General features: G+C 53.7%; 1 pseudogene; it reads left to right on the top strand.

The window, feature by feature from the left end:
* The first annotated feature begins 4,859 nt into the window (after nucleotides 1-4,859).
* LOC128948362 (cell division cycle protein 20 homolog) lies at nucleotides 4,860-10,472 on the top strand (annotated as a pseudogene).
* Nucleotides 10,473-21,145: the final 10,673 nt, after the last annotated feature.

Here is a 21,145-nt window from a genome sequence, read left to right as displayed (position 1 = left end):
CTGGGATAACCTCTGTGAATTCCTCCCTCAACTTAGGCAGCTGAAATAATACCTGATCCACATGAACCAAATCTTGACAGTGGGTACAATTTTTCCCTACTGTTTCCAAACAAATATCAAACATAAACAGTGAGAAATTATTTCATCTCTCCTAATGAGTGGCAGCATGAGAACTCAGCAATATGTTAAGAGAAAATCTCCCTGGTACTCTGAATTACACTTCTCCTGGAGTGAAGCAAGAACCCTTGTGATTGAAAAACTCCCTTTCCAGACTCAGAGATTGTTTTTATAAAGTATTAAAAAAAAAAGTATAATGTTCCAAATCTCAGCCAGGAAAGCAGCGGTAATAATTCTTCCCTAATGCCTCTGAAATTAAGCTACACTTGGCCTGAATTTTTTCAATTTGGAGTGTATGTACACACAATATTGCTAAGATATCCCTGCAGTAGATGTGTGCAGTGTGTGCTGCACTGCCCAGCTGCTGGCTCTGTCACCCCAGAAACTGCTGCTCCATCCCCACGGGCTGCAGGCCCCCATGGGCAGGGCTGGGGTGTGGGGGCTGCTCCCCTGCACGGCCTCCCCTTCACATCCCTGCCAGAGCCACGGGCAGCTGCCTGTGGCCCCTGAGTGTGGTCAGGAACTGACCACTGCTGCTGGAGGTCTGGGTGCTGAGCCCCTGAATCATCTCTCACTCGGACATGCTCACAAACAAAGGAGGAACAGGGACTCAGTGACCCGAAGAGCTGCCCACAGAACCAGGAGGACCTGGATGAGTGGGATTGCAGAAGTGGCGCGGGGAGAACATCCAGGCAGGAGGCTGCCAGGGGCTGAGGCTGGGGCAATGGGAAATCTGCAGTGGGAAGGAAACAACACAGCATCTGGAATTTTGAAACACAGCTAGAGATTTCCTGTGCATTCTGACTGAGTCACCAATGGTAGGCTGTGAAATTCCTTATACCTGTCTGGCCCTTGGGGCTGAGCTGTGGGATGAAGCTCTGGAGGGAGACCTGGGAGAGATCCTAGAGTGAGCCAGGGTTCCCCATGACAGAGCAGAGCCCGGAACAGCAGGAAGGGATCCATGGCAGCCTCGCTCCCCCTCTGCCCTTTCCCCACCATGGGCCAAACAACATCCTGAAGCACATGGTGAGAGAGCTGCTCAAAGGGAAGGGTGGGTGCATTCCCTCAGCCTTGTCCTGGGGCTCAGCAACCGAAGGCTCTGGCTGCATGTCTGGACACACCGTGCCCGGAGCAGCGGGAAGGGAGCCATGGCAGTTTCGATGCCCTGCTGCTGCTTCCATGCCCTGCAGGGCAGTTTCCCCGCCTGGCCTGGCTGCAGCTTCTCCCCAGCCTCTGCAGGAAGGCATTGGGCATCAGCTGCCATGCAGCCCAAACTCACCAGGGATCCCCTGCATTTTCCCGGTCCCCTGTCACATCCTGAGGTGTGGCTGCTTGGAAGAGGGAGGGCCATAGCCAGCCCCAAAGGCCTGGGGGGATCAGGATTTTCCGGATCCTTATCCATGTCTTGGACAAGTATTGCCTCCTGAAGAGGCCACCTCCTGGATGTGCAGTGATTCCATCTGATCCAGCTGTGCCTCTTCCTTTCTCAAGGGATGGACAGAGGGGCTCTATGGAAGGTGGCGTTTCCTGCAGGAAGGGAGGCGATGCCAGGCACAGTCACAGGAGGTAATTGCTGTGCCTCTGGGCCTGAGCCCTGCTGAGGCTTGAGCTGCCCTCTCCGCTGCTTGGCACTGCGGGCACAGCCCGGACAAGACGGGCACAGCCCAGAGGAATTATCCCGAGCAGGCTCAGGGCACTCGGGTACTGAGCTGTCCTGCTGGGCTCCCTCCGTGGGAGACACGTCTGGAAACCTGGGAGCGGCTGCACGGGGTACCCATGGTGGGGAAAGGGCAGAGGGGGAGAGCAAGGCTCCAGGGTGTCCTGAGAGGGCCTGGCCATGTGCCCCTTGGGCTGTGGGAGCTGTTCCATGGGCAGGTGGGCAAGCAGGAGGGAGGGACGGAGGTTGGGAGCGACAGCTGTGGCACTGCAGATCTCCCCAAGCATTTAGTGAGGGTTTCCTGTGTGGGAGGGAGAGAGCCCCAGGGCCCTGGGCTACTCCAGCTGCCCCTGCAGGCATGTTGCACCGGACCTGCAAAGGGCGTGGAGAGTGACCAGGAGGCACAGGCTCCCACAGCCTTACCGGACCCCCTTGCAGTGCCCAGTTCCCCAAGGCAGAAGGGGATCCCAGCACACCATGGAAATGCTTCTGTAGGATCTGTGCTCCCTTCTCGACTGGCACGTGACTTGGATTACTTGGAAATGCTGGTGAATGGTACTTTGAAGACCTTGCCAGATGTTGGAGGCAGGTTCTGAATGTACCTTTGCTGACAGAATAATCCGTGTCAGTGTGGCAAGAGCTCACTCATGAGCCAGTTCCCTTACATTTCACTGAAGGTTGATCAGTTCTGGAAACCTTGCCCTGCTCCCTTCTGGAGCCCTGAGTGATCCCACAGGATCGCTGTCAGTGGGAGGAAGGAGCATTTAGCTGTCCATCCTCCTCCCTTGTGCAATGCCACTGTGTCCTTCTGTGTGCTCTGTGCAGCCACAGAGAAGAGCAGAGAGGGAAGGGCCCAGGGCTGTGCCCCGGGGCTGAGCCTTTCTCAGCTCATTTGCTGCCCCCAGGGAGCCTGAGCTGCTCCTGCTGCCTCTGCCAAGCCCTGGCCCTGCCTGGGGCTGGGTTTGGAGGTGCTGGCAGTTCCAGGGAGTCCTTTCTGCCCCGACTGCCCCGTGAGGGGCTCCTTCCATCCCAGTGTGGGGCCACTGCAGGCACGAGGTCCCCCAGGCCCTGCTCCTGAGTGGAAGGCAGAGCGAAGGGAGTGCCTTGGAGGGCACCAATCACCCAGGTGCCCTCACTGCCACTCGGGCCTGAAGGAGAATCTTCAGCAGTGCCATTGGAGCTGTGGTGTCCTGCCTTTCTTTGCAGCTGAGCCTGTTGGTAAAGGTGATCTGGCTTCCCAGCCCATATTCAAGATTGAGCCTCTGGGAGATGGTGAGGGTACTTCAAGGCCTTTCCCCTGGGAGAGCTGCCAGCTCAGAGCCCAAAGCTCAGCCAGGGGGGCATCGCTGCAGGTGCCAGGACAGAGCCATGCACGTGTGTGCCCTCGCCCTGCATGATCCACTCACAACTTCTGCTCAGCACTGGCATCTGTTTGGAGGAGGGTGGGCCCTGGCCCAGCTGAAAAAGACCCCATGATTTGTTAATTTTACCCAATTTTGCATAAGCATGAAGTCCTGAACATGCCATCAAAGTAATGGAGAATTGTTCCGTCTGTTAAGGTGTACTTTTTGTTTCTCAAGTGATGGGCCAAAAGGCCGGACAGAAGGAGGTGTTTCCACAACGAAGCAGAGGACGATTGGCAGCCCCTGCTGCAGGAAGGAAGGCCAAGCCAAACACAGGCATGGGCACGGGCACAGGCTCAGAAGGTAATTGCTGTGCCGTGCTCAGCCGGGCTCAGCCCTTGGCAGGGCTGTGTGGCTGCAGCTCTTCCTCCAGGGCCTGCCCTTGCACAGCCCAGCAACAGCCAAAGCTATGGGCACCTCTGGAGGCCTTGAGGCATCTGGAGCTCGTTCACAGCCCCGGCAAAAGGGAACTCGTGCACCAACGTCCCTCCCGCTGCAGCTGCTCCGGAGCTGGCCCTGAGTGCCCAGAGGCCCAAGGCACAGGAGCAGCCCCGAGCGGGAGCCCTGCCGCAAGCCCAGGGCCAGAGCCAGCCTTGGCTCCTGACTGGGCAGGGGCTGCACTGGGTCCTGACAGGGCCTGACTCTGTGTCCTGGGGCTGGGGGAGCCGTCACGGCGCAACAAGGGCCAGACCCAGAACCATCAGGGATGGGTTTGGCCCGTGTCCCTCCGAGCAAAGCCCTCCGCACAGCCCCTGGGCTCTCCTCCCGGCCTGCTGGGCTTTGTTGGGTGGCACAGCCTGTGCCAAGGGGCGGCAAGGTGCCTGCAGGCCCCAGCTCTGGGGGAAACGGAGAACGTCCTGCCCGCATCCACCGTGCTGCCAGCTCAGCAGTGCAGCACAGCACGGGCTGACCCTCCCCATTGCTCCCACAGGTGCAGCTGGAACCACAGCACGTGTTCCTGATGCCCAGAAGGGCCTTGGAAGGGGTTTCTGTCAGGGAACAGGCTGCTGGCTAAGGTTCCTGGCAGGCCTGCTTGTTTTGGAGCTCATCTTCATCTTATGCTGTGTCCGAATTTGGACTTGCTGGAAGAGAAAAGGGTGAGTGTTTAGTTCACCTTTCCCTCAAACAGCTTCTTTTGAAAGTCTACTGTACATAGGAAACATTGCCAGTGAGGCTGCAGGGTAGGTGTGGCCAGTCCTTGATTGTCCAAAGAACTCTGCTGAGGGTTCTGCTGCTGCCCAGAGCTTTCATTGGCCTCCTAATTGCTGGGCCTTGTCCTGGGGGGCCCGCTGGGGCTGCAGCCAGTGCTGGCTCCCACCGAGGCTGCCTGGCCAGGAGCAGCCCCAGGGGCACAGGGCGGAGGCAAAGCACGGTGGGGAGGAGAAAGAGCAGGGACGAGATTGCCCTTGAACGGCAGGGGAAGGGAGAATGTCGCTTATCCGAGAGAGCCCCAAAGAGCGGCCGGAAGGGGTGCCGGCTGATCAAGGACCCCCGAGGAGCGGAGGGAGGGCGTATCGGCTGATGGAGTGTCCGAAGCAGCGGCTGGGGAGAGTGTGGGTGTCCGTTGGTGGGGAGGAGCGCCGGAGCGCTTGCACGATGCGGTGGTGGGGAGGCTGGCGGGGCTGTTGGAGTAGGCTCAGCCCGGCCGGCGGGTACGGCTAATGCCGCCCGCCCGCAGGACCATGGCGCAGTTCCTGTTCGAGGCGGACCTGCGCGGGCTGCTGAAGCTGGACACGCTGATCCCGAAGGCGCCGCATGCGCGATGGCAGCGCGAGGCCAAGGAGAGCGGCCCCAGGCCCAGCCCCGTCGGTGTGTCGCCCGTGAAGCCGGCCAGTCGCTCTCACAGCTCCAGCAAGACGCCGTCCAAGACACCCGATGAGCGCCGGCCACCAGCGGCAGGGGTTGAGTGCGGGAGCCTCGCCCAGGCTGCTTGTCTGTAGCCACGGGGCTCTGGGCTCCCTGCCACGCTGCCCTACCGGCTGCTGCTCAGGCCGGAGGAGGCGGGCTGTGCTCCTGGCAGCCACCCACCTCCTTGCCAGCATGAGGGGCAGAGCTCTGAGCACTGGGGCTGGCGAGCTGCTGTTCGCCCAGCTGAGCCTTGCTGGCACAGCTGTATGCTAGGATGAGTGTGGGCGGGACTGTCAGCTGACAGCTTTACATCCTGTGAGCGTTTTAGTATCTTCCCCTTATCTCTGGACTCTGGAATTGTTGCACTAGACCCAAGTGCACACGGTCCCTAACCAACTTGGTTGCAGGGAGGAAAATATAAGTTTGTTGTGACTGGGTGGCATGAGACCTCAGAGTCCTACTTGTCTGGTGGGTGTGATGTGGAGGAGTGTTGGGTTTGCTCCCATGAAAGCTCTAATACAGGCTGTTAAATAGCTGTAAGACAATATTTTCATATGTGAATGCAGGTAAATCTGGATCCAAAATTCAAAGCACCCCCACAAAGGCTGGGGGGGATCGCTACTTTCCCAACCGCAGCACTATGCAGATGGAGATGGCAAATTTCCTCCTAAGCAAAGAGAGGATGACCCTGCTGAGGATTCCCCTACCAAGAAGGTGAGCATGTTGCTAAGTTACAATTACTTCAACAACCGCTACTCCTTCCTGCCCCTTTACAGAGCAGTAAACTATAGGTTCTGTCAAGGGGGCACACGGGACTGACAAGTCCCAGCCATCACTACTTGCAGCTCTGGGCTTCAGGAGCCTAGGATGAGATTGAAGCTGTAGAGACTGCCATGCACTCCAAGCCTATGCTGCTTCTGGTAGCAAAATGTAGCTTTTGACTAATGAGGCTTTAAAATGTAGCAGGCAACAAAAATGCAAAGCTGTAAGCCTATGCGAAGTGAAACTGCTGGTGGTAGCTATTCTAGGACAATGTCTCCACAGGGAACACTTCTGGAATGTTTTACACTGTGTTCTGAAATCTGTTTATGAAGCGTTTGATCACTTTGTGGCTGTGGCTTTTCCCACTGACAATGACACTGAATTTGCCATTGTTTGAAAATGTGAGCAGGATGATGTATGAAAGTCTGAGGGAAAACTGCTTTGACCTGCCTCTGTGTGACTGACCCTTGCAGCACAGTCAAACATCTTCAGATTCTAAGAGAAGGGGACTTAGGTGTCTGTTTAAATTGCAGTGTGGGAATTGTTTTAAATGCATTGCACTGAGGGTGATTTGTCTCTGTAGGAGCAACAGAAAGCCTGGGCAGTGAATCTGAATGGTTTTGATGTAGAAGAGGCAAAGATCCTCCACCTCAGTGGAAACCCACAGAATGCTCCAGAAGGTATGATACAGGGTGTGTGTGAGCTGAATCAGCAGGAGAGGTCAGGTCAGGGGAACAGCAACGCAGAGGCTCTGTGTGTGGTCACAGGAGAAATCAACTGGTTTCTGAGAGCTGTACAGGCTGGAGTCTCCTTTCTTAAGGTTCCTGAGGTCAAGGGAGGGCATAACAGTTACAGTGAATTTATTTAGGAGAGTTGCTATGACTGCCAGTTGGTCACCTGTTACAGGGCTTGCAAGGGGCTTCAGGGTGAAGAGAGAGATGAGAATCTTGACCTCATGTTCAGAAGGCTTGATTTATTATTTTATGATATATATTACATTATTACTATACTAAAAGAAATAGAAGGAAAGTTCTCAGAAGCTAGCTAGGCTAAGAATAGAAAAAGAATGAATAAACAAAGTTCTGTGTCTCAGCAGAGGGTGAGACCCAGCTCTGCTGTGAGTGGTCAGTAAATCCAAACCTTCACCCAAGACCGATCCCGCATCCATCTGTTGCATTCCACAGCAGCAGATAACCATTGTTTACATTTTGTTGCTGAGGCCACAGCTTCTCAGAAGGGAGAAAAATCCTAAAGAAAGGATTTTTATGAAAAGATGTCGGTGACAGTCACCTGTACTGCAGGTTCCAAACCTTCATGAAGTCTGTAAGAGCACCAAACTCTCTGCTGTGCACTTTCTAGCTTAAACTGCAACTAAATATAATGGCATTCAAAAACCCAAGTGTTTGTTAAATTTGTTTCCATGAATGAGGAAATTGTAGCTCACCCCTGTTCAGCAGTTCATTCTGCCAGTGATTTTCGTGCACGGCAGGCTTGTGAGTGTTTCTCTTAGGACTTTATTTTCACTCCAAGGGATTCCTAGTTGGGTGAGCAGCACTCAGCTGGGAGGAAACTAACTCAGGTTAACAAACCTGTTCCCCTGCACACAGGCTATCAGAATAACCTGAAAGTGCTCTACAGTCAGAAAATGGCACCTGGATCCAGCAGGAAGAATAGCAGATATATTCCCTCAAAGCCAGACCGGGTCTTGGATGCACCAGAGATGTTCAACGACTACTGTAAGTAGGCTGCAGGGCTGAGTGCTGGGCATCCAGAACATTCTGCATTGGATTGCTGTTCCTAGGACAGTGTAACTGGGCTGTCTGTATTATTTTGTGTACCCAGGCTAGCACAGACCACTTCTGCAGTGTCCTTGTGCGGCCTTACAGGGACAGTGGTCTAGGGCACTGTGTAGATGCCTTGGAGCAGGGTACCTGGCCCCAGCAGCTGGGCACAGTGACACTCAGAAGGCTGCCCCTCACCTGTACGTGTGTGTGTGTGTGCACGTGTGCACCCGCACCTGCTGCAGAAGCACGGGTGAAGGACAGGGCTCTCTAGCCAAGCATGGTGTGACCTGCATTGCTCTTTCAAATTGTAGATCGGAATCTCGTAGACTGGAGCTCCCAGAACTTCCTGGCAGTGGCTCTGGACGACACTGTTTATCTGTGGAATCATGCTACTAGGGAGATTGTCCCCCTGCTGCAGATGGAGCATCCAGATGTTTACATTTCCTCTGTGTCATGGATTAAAGAAGGAGACTACCTTGCTGTTGGCACAAGTAGTGCTGAGATTCAGGTGAATGCAGGAGTAAAACTAGAGGTGTTTTCAAGGGAGTGAGAGAACTGCGGGGCCTGGGCACAAAACCTTGGCTGGCAGAGGAAGGATACCATGCACCTGACTTGTCTTCCCTGGTGTGGGGTGGAACTGCCCTGTGTGCAAGGCAGGGTTTGGTTTGGGCGTTTTCTGATAAGCAGCATTACCTTCTGTGCTATAGTCATGAGATACACATTTTCTCTGTTCCCTTACTGAGAAAGCTGAATGCCAGAGCCTGTGCAGTGAGGTTCCTAGGGCATAGAAACAGGATTGGGTTTCTTCTGAAGAACTTTTTGCTTTGCCTCTCCAGCTATGGGACGTTGAGCAGCAGAAACGTCTCTGAACCATGACCAGCCATTGTGGCCGTGTGGGAACCCTCAGCTGGAACAGCTGCATCCTCTCCAGGTAAAGCAGTGGGTCAAGGGCAGTTTCCAGTTGTTGCAAACTCCTATCCCTCAATCTATGTGTGGCATGGGTTAGGGATGGCAGAGAGAAGTTTGTCCTGGCTTGGGATTCTTACCCAGCCTTATCTGTTGGGGCTGTGAGGAGAAGGCCTCTTTCCTGTATTGCAATTTGTGCTGAAGCTGTAAAGAGCTTGTGTGGGTGTTTCACTCACACCAACAAACCTGTGTTGCTGATAACACTGGCTGAAACCCAGTGGCAGGGATAGCAGTCTTGCAACAACAAAAATGGATTTGGGTGAAAATGTGCAGCCTGACCCTGCAAGCCTTCTCTTCTCTCTGCAGTGGTGCACGGACTGGGCACATCCATCACCACGATGTCCGAGTGGCTGAGCATCACGTGGCCACCCTTGCTGGCCACACACACGAGGTGTGGACTCAAATGGTCTCTGGATGGCCGCTACCTGGCCAGTGGAGGCAATGACAATCTGGCGAACGTCTGGCCATGCAGCCAAGGTGGGGATGGAGACTTTGCTCCTGTGCAGACCTTCACTCAGCACCAGGGTGCTGTCAAGGTGAGCACAGAGCTGCCACGGGCGGATATGTGTGTGCAAGGCAGGCATGCAGCACTGGCTGGGTGCAGGTTGCCTCTTGTATGTTTTAAAATGAACTCTCCTCTCTCAGGCTGTGGCGTGGTGCCCATGGCAGATGAATGTTCTGGCCACTGGAGGTGGCACTAGTGACAGACATGTCCGCATCTGGAAGGTGTGTTCTGGCACCCGCCTCAGTGCTGTTGATACCTGTTCCCAGGTGAGAGATGAACATCAGCTTGGAGACAAACACCTTCTGGCAGCACACCTCCACAGAGCTGCTGGCTCCTCAGGCCCAGAGGCACGGGGAAGGAGGGGGACCATGCTCGCCTCCGAGTGGTGAGCATCAGCACAAGGACCTCGTCTCACCTGTGTTACTGCCTCTTTGCAGGTCTCTTCTATCCTATGGTCCACAAACTACAAGGAGCTCATTTCAGGCCATGGCTTTGCACAGAATCAGCTGGTTCTATGGAAGTATCCAACAATGACCAAGGTTGCAGAGCTGCAAGGTAGGTGGATGTTGTTATCTTGTTGTTGCATTTCTAAAGCCCCATACTGTTGCAATCGTATTTCTAAAGTCTCATACCTTCTCGGTGATACTTCTTGGGGGCAGTTCTTCACAGCTCTGACTTCTTCTCCTGCTTGTTGCTCCTTCTTTGTCAGGGCTCCTTGTCAGCTCAGCTTGACTGGCCAAGCCCAGCCCCTTTTATCCCAGTTATCTTCACTAGCTACAGCTGCAGCCCAATTAAGGACATTGCAGCTGCAGCCATCAAAAACAACCAGGGCTTATCAGGGCAAGGCCTATATACAGATATTCAATATACAATACAGATATTTTACTAAGACTCCTACTATATTTCCCCCTTCTGGTTTACTTACAGATACTAAGACTCCTACTATAGGTGGACAGGGCCTGGGTGGGGGGGGCTGTCAGAGGTTGAAGGCAGCTGCACTCCTTGGTTTGAGCCTGCAGCATCACTGATACAGGACAGTATCCGGGGCCATGCTGCTAGGAGTGAAGCATGCCCACGGGGCTGTGGAAGAGATACCATTGATCCAAGTGTGTGCTTGGGGTCTGAAATCACGCTGCCACAGCCACTGGGGGAACAGCTATGCAAGCTGGCAGGGCTCATGGGAGCATACAGGAGTAAATGTGCATGTGCTGATCAGCTCAGCCCTGATTGCACATTCCTTCTCCTCCTCAGGTCATACTGATAGAATCTTGAACCGGACCATGAGCCCTGACGGTACAACAGTGGCCTCAGCAGCTGCTGATGAAACACTGTGGCTCTGGCGCTGTTTTCAGATGGATCCCATAAAGAAGAAGGAGAAAGAGAAGGCAAACAGTGCCAAAAGCAGTATTCCTCACCAGAGCATCCGCTGAGAGCACAGGATTGTTGTGGGGAGGGGGATATTTGGTTTACATGCTGTACAGTATTTTAAATGTTAATAAACTGCTTAACTTGACTTTTTCTTAATGGAGTTTGATGGAAGAAAAAGCCATGGCTCCTAAACCCAAGTCCTTCTCCCTGAGGCTGGGGATCTGGGCAAGGAGTGGAGACCTAGGTCTTAAGGGCCAGTTTGCAGGCCCCTGAGCTTAGCATAGCCTATCAGAAGGATGCTGTGCAAGGGCTGCACTTCTGTTTCTGTCCCAGCTAAGATAGATATGTCACCTGCCCCATCTAGATGCTGACCACAAGCACAGCAGCTCCACCACAGGCTCAACTGAAAGCACAGCATGGCTGTGGCCTCCGTTTGTGTTGTCCTGGCCTGTCTCACAAGCCCAGGGACACCTTCCTATGGCTCTGCAGGCAGATCTCAGTTTGTCTTGTTAGCTACAGGCAGCCATCACTGCCTGCCTATGGTGCTGGAGTAGAATAGCTATTGGAAAAAAAAGGAGGGAGGGAAATCTACAGCAACAGCTGTAATCACCCCAAAGGCTGGAAAGGGGCTGGCTCTGGCATAAAGCCTGATGCAAAACAAAAGGTTAGCTTACACTGCCACAGCCAGCCTGGGTGTCATGCAAGAGCCATGCAAAGCACCACCAACCCTGTGCTCAGCCTTCAGTCACGTATTCTTCCAACAACTCTGATCTCCCTTCCCCTCCTGCTGACAGGAGGCCCTGGTGCCTCACTGAGGCTTCATGCAGGGGAGCCAGCACCAGGGCTCAGCTGACATTTATTGGGGCTTGACTCCCCTACACTTGTAAAAATGCCTTTTTTCCAGGCTGAACTGTGCTCCAGCACAGTTTATATATTTCCAGCAAGTTGCAGGAAATATATTTGAGCCCTCACCTGACCAACAACCAGCTCAGCCATGCTGCTTTGCACGATGGAGCCGCAGTGTCTGAGGTTGGGGGGCTGCACCAGACCCATCACGCCTGTCCTTCAGCTGCACCAGCATTGCCAGGGGCTGCTGGGGACACTGCACAGCTGATAAGCACCTTGGCCTGTACAAAGCAGCTCCACCAGGCCTGTGCCTCCCATCAGCCCTCAGTGATTAGCTGAGGGTGGATTATTAACTGTTTTCACCTTTCCCTCAGCACAGTACCACACTGTGCCCAGCACCAGCTCTGCCTCCTGAGCCTTACAGCAGCTGGAACCTTCAAAGGTTCCAACTTGTGCTCTGCCAAGGCCAGTGAGTGTGTAACCACACCCACCAGAGCACCCCCCCCACACACACACATAAAGCTGATATGGGGGGCACAGTCTCAAAAACAGCCACTGAGCCAGCACCTTCCCAGCAGTGCTGCTGGTGCATCCCCATTTGGCCACTTGGGAAAGATCAGGAGGTCCAAGGATGTGTCTCCCTCAGACACAAATCCTCAGGCCACAGCTGTCTCTAAAGGGGAGGCAGGCAGGAACCCAGATGCAAGGCTGGGCTCTCACACAGAGCTGTGCTGTTGTTGTAGGAGCCCTGTCCCACAGCCCTGCACTTGGTGCTGGGAGTTAGCACAGACTTGCCCTGTAGGGCCACAGCTGATTAGGCCTTCCCTGGTCCCTGACCTGGAAGGAAAGCTTTATATGCCAAAAAGTTCCTGTCATTTTTGCAGTCCCATGTAAGAGCAGCTCAGCTTTCTCACAGACTCCTTCTTTCTCCTTAGCACAGGCCCCACACCCAGATGCTGTGCATTACACAGCCCTTAGAGGACCTCTGAGCATTACCAGAGGGTAATGATACTGCAGGGTCTTTGACCCCATGCTGGTCTCTTACAGTCCTGGAGTGAGGAGGAGCAGAGGAAGGAAGTGGGCACTGATCCAGCAGGCCCAGTAAACACAGCCCTGTGAGGTGTGAATTCAGTTCACAGCATGACAGCATATTAATTACCAAGTGCCATGGCCAGCCCATAGAAGAGCACAGCTAACAGTGTTATGAATAAGAAGCTTGACTAGGCCAATATTCCAGCAGCAATCAATTTATTATTTAATATGGTAAAGTATGAGCAATACAGCGCTGGGTACAGTGGGGGAAGTTTTCCTTCCAGCTGCACACCGATAATTGATGGTTACAGGTATTTATAGGGGTACTCATCAGTTTTTTTTCAGCAGTTTCTATTTCCAATCTTTTACTCATCAGCAATTTTTATTCCAAATTATTACATCACAATTCTATACACTATTGTGATTTTAATTTCTCAGCATGTATCTCAAAGGAGTATCCCCAGATGGTAACGGTCCAGTTTCCAAAAGAAAAAAGACGAATCCCATCTGATGGGGTCCGGCTCCCCAGATGTGTGTCCACCTTTTAATTGCAGAGACTCTAAATCTCATAACAGTGATGTCCAGCTTCCCTTTGGTCGAAACCATAAACCCTTGAGGTGATGTTCATCTTTCTTTCTCAAGCTGTTTTTCTCTGCTTCAATAAGGTGTGAGATAAAAATATTTCCTTTATATATATTCCAAAGCTACAGTTTCAAGGATACAAGTAATATTCTAAAATTATACTTCAAAAGGTTATTATTGCAGAGCTTTTTATGGATTAAATGCAAGCAAAAAGCAACATTTTTAACACCTTAATTCCAACGCTCCTAAATCAATTAGGGTTAATTGCAAACAAAAGATAGGTTCACAGGCCTTTTTCTGTGCTTTATTTTCCTCAGTTATTATTAGAATTCACAGCTCTCCCATTGTCGGGGTCCACACATTTTGCATTCACAAATACACACATCGCCTGTTTGTGCCTGACACAAAACACAGCTTTGCATCTCACAGCCAAGAAAATGCAATCCTTGCTCTTCTGACACAGCTCTCTCTGTTCATGATGTGGGGCAGCGAGTGCTGATGATGTGCAGGAGCTGATGCGAGGGACAGGGACGAGGACGCAGCAGGCACAGTGCCAAGCTGACAGAGGGATGATCTCTGGCAGTGGCACTGAAGGAGAAGAGTTTGCAGGCAGGACAGAAAATGGCTCTTTGTTTCACCTCTTCTTTCGGTGCTGCTAAGAATGTAGCCTGGAGCAAGCTGGGAACACCAGAACCTGGAGCCCTTTCCAGGCAGGGCTGCATCAGACACAAACCAGCAGGGGACTGAGGAGCCCCTGGGGTGGCAGTGAGCAACCTCGGGCTCTGCTCACTGCTGCTGGCATTTTCTATTGAACCATCTCCAAGGACTTCTGTTGTGCTCTGTATTTCTAGGGGTTTTCCCCCTTGGTTTTTTTTTGTTGTTGTCTCCTGCACCTTTTTTCCTCCAAATTTTCCTACCCTGTCAGCAGCAGCCCCTGTCCAGAACTGGCTCTAAAATATCAGCAAAGTAGCTGGGAACAACAATGGGTGGAATCCTGTGGCTCAGGAATTCATATGCCAGAGCCCTGCCTGTGCCTCATGCTTTGTCAGGACCTCCTTCTCTGTGCAAAAACTAGGGATTAGTGGAGTTTTTTTGCCACAGAGCTCCTGAGAAGCAAATGTTGTGCTAGGTTTCTCAGGAGTGTATCCGTTAAGTTCATTGCTGGCAAAGAGAAAGCAAGGCCAGGGTAGCAGAGCAGCTGGGAGCTGGTCACTCCCTGCAAAGGGCTGGTGTAGGATGTGGCAACACCAGGTTCCAGGACGGGTGAGCAGGGTCAATGTGCTCAAGGTGCTGCCAATGAGGTTTGGGTTCACTTAGAGAGTAGTCAGGGCTGGTGAGCACTGCAAGATCCAGCTGCAGTCCCCATCCATGTACCTTTCAGTGCTGGCTTTAGGGTGTCTGTAGCCTGGATCCAGAGCGCCCTGGGGGGCTCCTGAGGCTGCCTTTGCACTCAGGGTGAGGGTGCCCAGGAGCCCCTGAGGCCGGCAGTGGGGACCAGGGCTGGGCTTGTGGCCTGGCAGGTGTGGCTCTGGGGGCTGTGACATGCCAGGGCATGGGTCACTGTCACTGCCCTCCGCAGCCCTGGCTAGCTCTGTGATGCTCCAGGGACAATGGCAAGAGTGGGGATCTGGCTAGGTTAGGGTTTTGCCTGAGCCAGAACCTCTAGGCCAAATGCCGAGCAGTAGAGACCCCTGGAGGGCCGAGTGAACGAAGCAGAGGAGGCTCTTCTGCGGCATAAAGTGCAGCAAATTCATCAGGAGAGGCGGGGGGAAGTGTCCCCCTGAAGCTCATCCCAGAGAGCAGAAGCCAGCAGGGATCCTGAGCCAGCTCTGCTGCCTTTGGCAGCACTTTGGCAAATGAGCTGCAGCAAGGGGGAGGCAGCAGCGACTGTGACTGCTGCAGGCTGGGGATGAAGGAAGGGCCATGGACACAAGTGCTGAGATGCCCCAAAATCCAGAGGGAGGCTGGAGAGCTGGGAATCAACTTGGCATTTCAGTGCCAAGCTCTCACAGGCACTGAAATGATGAAATCCCTTTGTGTGAAGTGACCTTTAAGAACTGACAGGGAGTTGCTGCTAGGATCAGCAGTAGCAGAAACTAAAATGTACAAACACTAGGAGATCATCTAATAGCCCCCACAAGCAATGGCTTCAAAAATGATCTCATGTATATATTATATTATATTACATTATATTATGTTATGTTAAATTATTATTATATTAATCAAAATATATAATATATAATATGCATGAAATTTAATGCACATGTATTTTAGGACAATTTCATTTTTTGATATATATTTTCATTTAAGATATATATTTGAAATAGTCTTTCAGCCTGGGAGAGTGAAGATTTACAACAGTGCAAAACCATCTGCCCACAGAGCAGTCAGCCCCCGGGTGCGTGCATGCACACCCACCCACTGTGCCTGCTCTTCTCAGCATCTCGGGGCTGCTGTTTGCACAGAACTGGGATGAATTTAACTCAACAGAGCCACGAGTGGGGTGTCCAGCTTGTCATGAACACTCATGTGGCAACGAACAACACAGAGCTCTCAAATCCCATTATCACAGGTCATTTCATTCCTGCTGGGCACTGAGGAACTCTTAAAAGACACAGAAAAGGGGTGGAAAACATTGGCATCATGCTACTGCTGGTGTCCTCCTGGAGGAAAATCTGTTGGGTTTCTTAAGGTGGTAGCTTTCCAAAACCTAAGAAAACAGCTCAGTAGTGGAAGCCCAATTCTGAATGCTTTTCTTGGCAAAGCTGGGGTGCTAACAATGGACTCTGTCCTTGGTCCAAATCACCTGCCCTCACCTGCAGACAAAAGCACCACCACCAGCAGCAGCTACATCAGTCCATTTTCTCAAAAAGCTGTGTTAAATTTGGGAGAGGAAAGGAAAACACATCAGACACTGTGGATTAATGACAAGACTCTGAGGAACAGTTCCAAAGCAGAGGGCAGCAGCTTCTCTCTGGGCCACTCCTTGTGCCCCAAGGCAGCCGGGCTGCCCTGGCTGCCCAGGACCCTGCGCCCCGCGGGCTCTGCAGAGCTGCACAGCGGGGAGGCAGCTTCGGGCACCTCAGCCCCTGGGCAGGAGGGGCTGCCTGCTCTGCAGGGCTGCCTGTGGGCAAAAGCAGGGTGCTGGCCTTCTGCTCTTGGCCCCAGCCTGGCCTTGCAGGGCTAATCCTGTTCCCTGTCTCAAATGTGCTAAAGACAGACTTGTTTGTTTCCAGCTGTGCACAGGTGTGATTTGCACCACAAAATACTGAAGGACTAAGGCCTGAAAAACAGACCCTGACTGAAGCCTCAACAACAGGACCTGAGCCAAAGCTGCCCTCTAGGTGACCTTCCCAACCCAATGTTCTATGTACCTGCTCCTTAACCAAGTGTTATTATCAAAAGGATTGTTGCATCCATTCACTGGTGAAACACATCGTCACCTTTCTGCATGAGGAAAATGGACAAGGCCACACCTGGCCTTGGTTCCTCCTTGAGCCCTGGCCAGGCCTGGGGAGAAAACCAAGAGGAGAATGACACCAGCTGTGCCCCCAGCAGAAGCTCTGGCACACTGCTCGTCCAGCACTGTCAGAGCCGGGCTACTCTCACAGTGCACTCAAAGCCTGGTGGCCGCCACAGGTGGAGGCACCGCAGGATTTCCCGGTTCCCGGCCGTGGCTCTGCAGGGCTGGGCCGGGACAGCTTCCCCCAGCTGATGTGCAGCTCTGGATGAAGGGGAAACCATTGGGCTACCTGGTGATGGATCTTCCTGAATCACCAGAGGCACCCTTTTGCAATAATGCTGAGGTGCATTGCTTAGCTTATCCTTTCCTGACTGTTTTTTGCACTTTTGCACTACAGTAAATCACACTGTTCCTTCAGCTGGTGTCTGTGTCTGCATCTCTGACCCTCCCCACCATCAAAACAAACACACAGCCAGTTTAGCATGAGACCTGCCTCTCTGCCAGCCCATCTCTTGGCAAACACTCCTGATGGCCATCTGCACAAATGAAATTCCCACTTTGCAGCTTCCTTTTCTGCAGGCAGGTGAGAAATGAGCCACTCCCAGCTCTGGACACCTCCAGAAACAGCTGCTTTCAGCAGTCACAACCCTGAAATATCAACCTCCTTCCTTAACCTACCATTGGGAGCTCCCACCAAGAGGCCTTTTGTCCAAGGATACCCACAGAAGAGCTGGAGAAGGGAGCAGTTTGAAACACAACTGCTTCAGAGTTTACACCTGCCTTTATCAAATGAGCACACACCAACCTGTCCCAAAGGGAAAGCAGGCAGCAAAGAGAAGCTCCTCTCCCACAACAGCAAACTCCGTGCTTCCTTCTGTTCCAGCTGGAGAGTGGAGGCCATGGGCTGCAGCTCACTTTGGGAGGGAGCCCTGGGAATTGGCCTGGTCTGGGAGGGCAGCAAAAGGAATTCCCCAAAAAGTAGGAAAAGATTCTGTGGAAGCATTAGGTTATGACAATATTTCTGGAGGAAAGCAAAAAAAAAAAAAAAAAAAGAGTAATTGAAGTATTTCAAAAAGTTCCCAGACCGAAATTTGTTTGCCAATACGACAACCCCAAAGTCTCTGTGGTGTGTCAGGAAGCTCAGGAATGCAGAGAGCATTTTCAGCAGACACAGGAGAGAAGCAAGCTGCACAACCCTGCATACGTGCCTTAGAGCAGAAACATGCTGCCCTTGGGAAAACAATATAAAGAAGTTTGCCAGGATGTACCCCAGGAAAAGAGATGTGAAGCAAGTTCTTCTAAGGATGTGAAGGGAAGATATGGGGCAGAATGTTCTGCTGACGCTTTTGCCAATCTATGTATGTGACCAAAGATATGTTAGCTCTTTGTCCTATACACAACACTTTGTAACCACTTATATGTATTCTCCCGTTTCTGAGCCCTGCACTAGCATATAAATGTACCCTGAGATTTGCAATAAACTGAGCATCGATCATCACCTCCATGAAGATTGATCTCTGCCTGCGGAGGGCTCCTTTCTCTATTACCCCTCTCCTTTTCCCCGTCTCTCTCCCATACACCTTGTTTCTCTACCTGGCATCCGTATATTTTCTTTCTTTACAGGAATGAACCTGCAAGGCTTGCATAAATATCGCTGGTGTCCGTCCCCCAGAGCACGAGCAGCTCCCCAACAAGACTTCAAGACTAAGGGACAAAGCTTCCCCCTCAGCTCTCCACAGCAGCTCTAGGGAGTCTCTCCCCACTGCAAGATCTCCTTTGTCAGTCTACAGTGACAAGAGTTGGCTGCAGGAGGCATTTGCATTGGAGCTCTCCCCCGATGGGGGGAAGAAAAAGCAGAGGTGATTCCTGTGGAAATAAAAAGGCAACGCCATTTGGGAAGACACCAGCATGCGTTTGCTACAGCTCTAGGCCAGAAATCCCTTGAAGAAAGCAACATCCATCCATGGGGCAGCACTTTGGCTTTGATATCAAGGCTCACAAAATTGCTTCCCATTCCTGCTGCTGTAGCTGACTCCAATTCACGAAAAATGTGCCAACTCTGCCAAAGATAGGCAGACATGGTGAGATAAAACCAGCTAATCTGCTGAAATGGAGACCAAATGAATGTTTTCTAATCACCTCTTTTTATCCCTTCCCCAGCCAAAACAGAGCAATGGCCTTCCTCTGTGTCCCCGATGGTGACCCAGGCACGGCATGCAGCGTGGGGATAACTGCTGTGCCGAGCCGTGCCGTGCCGTGCCGAGCTGAGCCGAGCCGAGCCGAGCCGAGCCGAGCCGAGCCCGGCCAGCCCCGGGGCCCGCGCTGTGCCCGCAGCTCCGGCTCTGCCGCGCGCGTCCCCGCCAAGTCCGGCCCGCGCCGGGGGGCGCTGGGCGCGCGGGCCCGAGCGCAGCGCCCCCCTCAGGCCGCGCGCCGCCGGCGCAGCCGCGGCCGTTGCGCGCGGGCGTTGTGGCCGCAGTCGGCGATCGATGCCATGGCGGAGCTGCCGCTGCCCGCCGGGCTCCGCGCCCGCGCCTTCCCCGCCAAGCTCTGGCGCCTGGTGAACAGCCCCCGCGTCCGCTCCGTGCGCAGGGACAGCCGCGCCCAGGGGCTGCTCATCGACCGCTGCTCATCGACTTGGAGCGGGAGCTGCTCAGCTCGGGCCGCGCCCACAGGGATCGTGGCCATGGGCCGGCCCCGGTGCCGCACACCTTCAGGGCCACGCAGTTCCGCAGCTTCGTGCGGCAGCTCTACCGCTACGGCTTCCGCAAGGTGCCGGGCTGGCTCGGCTCGGCTGCGCCGGGCGATGCCGGGGCCTGGCTCCACTACAGCAACCCCTGCTTTCGCCGCGACCGCCCCGACCTCCTGCTCCGCATCAAGCGGCGGAGCGCGGCCAACAGGCAGCGGCCGGCGGCGGGCCGGGATGGCCGCAGGCGCCCGCCCCGCTGCTCCCGGCAGCTCCCCGGGGCGCGGCCGCTGCCGGACGGGCGGCACGGGCGCGCTCGCTTCACGCCGCTGCCCAGGGAGCGGCCGCTGCTCGCCCGGCGCCCGCCCAGCGGCTTCCTCCTGCTGCACAGGGAGCGGCCGCTGCTCGCCCGGCGCCCGCCCAGCGGCTTCCACCTGCTGCCCAGGGAGCGGCCGCTGCTCGCCCGGCGCCCGCCCTGCGGCTTCCACCTGCTGCACAGGGAGCGGCCGCTGCCGGCCCGGCGGGAGGGGCCGAGCCGCTTCCAGGAGCTCTACGGGGAGCGGCCGCCGCCCGCCGAGCGGGAGGTGCTCGGCATCCCGCCCTGCCACTTGCTCGGGCTCCACGGGGAGCGGCCGCTGCCGCTCGGGCGGGAGGGGCCCCGCAGCCGCTCGCAGGAGCTCTGCGGGGAGCGGCTGCCTCTGCTCCAGCTGCAGCAGATGTGGGCTGTGCCTCTTTTGGGTGGGAAGGCCAAGGCAAAGCAAGGGCTGGGCTGCAGCTGCTGCTGCTGGGTGAGCCCTGCCGAGCGTGTGGGCGCTCCCAGAGCCGTGGCTGGGGCTGGGCTGCGGCTGCAGCTCTCTGTCCTTTGCAGATTATTACACCGTTGGCCAAAGAATGTCTCTCTTTCTGTTGATGTGCTGACCCGTTGCCTGCAGTACATTTGTGATTATGACTCAAGGGGGAGAGTGGGATTTTTTGGATTTGCCAACACCTTATTCTCAAGTGGCATGACTTTCGTCTTCTGTAAACTCACACATAGCAGTTTAGCGAAGCATTTTATTCCACAATAAAAGGAAACATTGCAGGCTTGGAACCATCTTCAGAATCTTTAGGGTTGTGATGGACGGGCTATGGCAGAAGAGATGAATATTCTGGAACTGGTCATAGGGAGAATATCTTTGTGTCCAAAGATAATTTGCTTCATTGTGGACGTTTGCTTCCTCAGTATAGGAATAGAAACACTACTTGGTTGTCTGGCTTTTCCTGTCTTTTGGGTTGGTTTTTTTCCCTACCCTGACGATTTACAGCTCTTTGCCACTGATCCCAAATGTGATCCTGGCAATAGCCTGGGTGCATCAGTGTTTGCCTGGGTGCCACAGGCGGGGCAGCAGCAGAGGGCTCCGAGAGGCAGCACCTTGTGATGGGTGGTGTGAGCGCTTGGCTGGGGGTGCTGAGACTGCCAGGCAGAAATGCGTGCTTGGCCTGTGGGTTTGCAGCACACAGCCCTGGGCAGGGCTGGCAGCCGTGCTGGCAGCAAGGAGAGCCCCTGGCTTTGTGCTGGCTGATTTCTCACCGCTCTGGGATAAGGCAGGGTCAGAGCGTGGGGGCACGTCCCCTCGCTCGGTGCCTTCTGGTTCTCTGTGTTCGTGTTTTGTCTCAAAGGTCATTTTGTGAGAGCTTCAGTTTCGCCAGTCTCCCCTCCCGGCCATTCCCACCCAATTCCATCCCAATCACCCCTAAAACCCCCAAATTAATTCAAATTCATTCCATTTAACTCCGCACCCACCAAAAAAATCACCAAAATCCCAACCCAAAAAAATCCCAAATATTTCAATTCTCAATTTTGGTGGTGCAGAACTTTGAGAAAACCAAAAAAAACCAAAAAAGAAACCCCCAAAAAATCCAAAAAACCCAAAAGAACCCCCAAAAAAACTCCAAAAAACGCCCAAAACCACCCAAACCCCCCCCAAAAACCGCCAAAAAACTCCAAAAACCCCCCAAAACCCCCCAAAAAACCTCAAAAAACCCCCCAAACCCCCCCCAAAAACCTCAAAAATCCTCAAAAAAACCCCTAAAACCCCAACCCCCCCCCAAAAACCTCAAAAAAACCCCCCAAAACCACCAAAAAACCT

The sequence above is a fragment of the Melozone crissalis genome, unplaced genomic scaffold, assembly GCF_028551555.1.
Source record: "Melozone crissalis strain CALT ecotype California unplaced genomic scaffold, PUWL_Pcris_2 ptg000124l_1, whole genome shotgun sequence".
Classification (NCBI taxonomy): Eukaryota; Metazoa; Chordata; class Aves; order Passeriformes; family Passerellidae; genus Melozone; species Melozone crissalis.
This window is presented reverse-complemented; position numbering and strand designations above follow the sequence as displayed.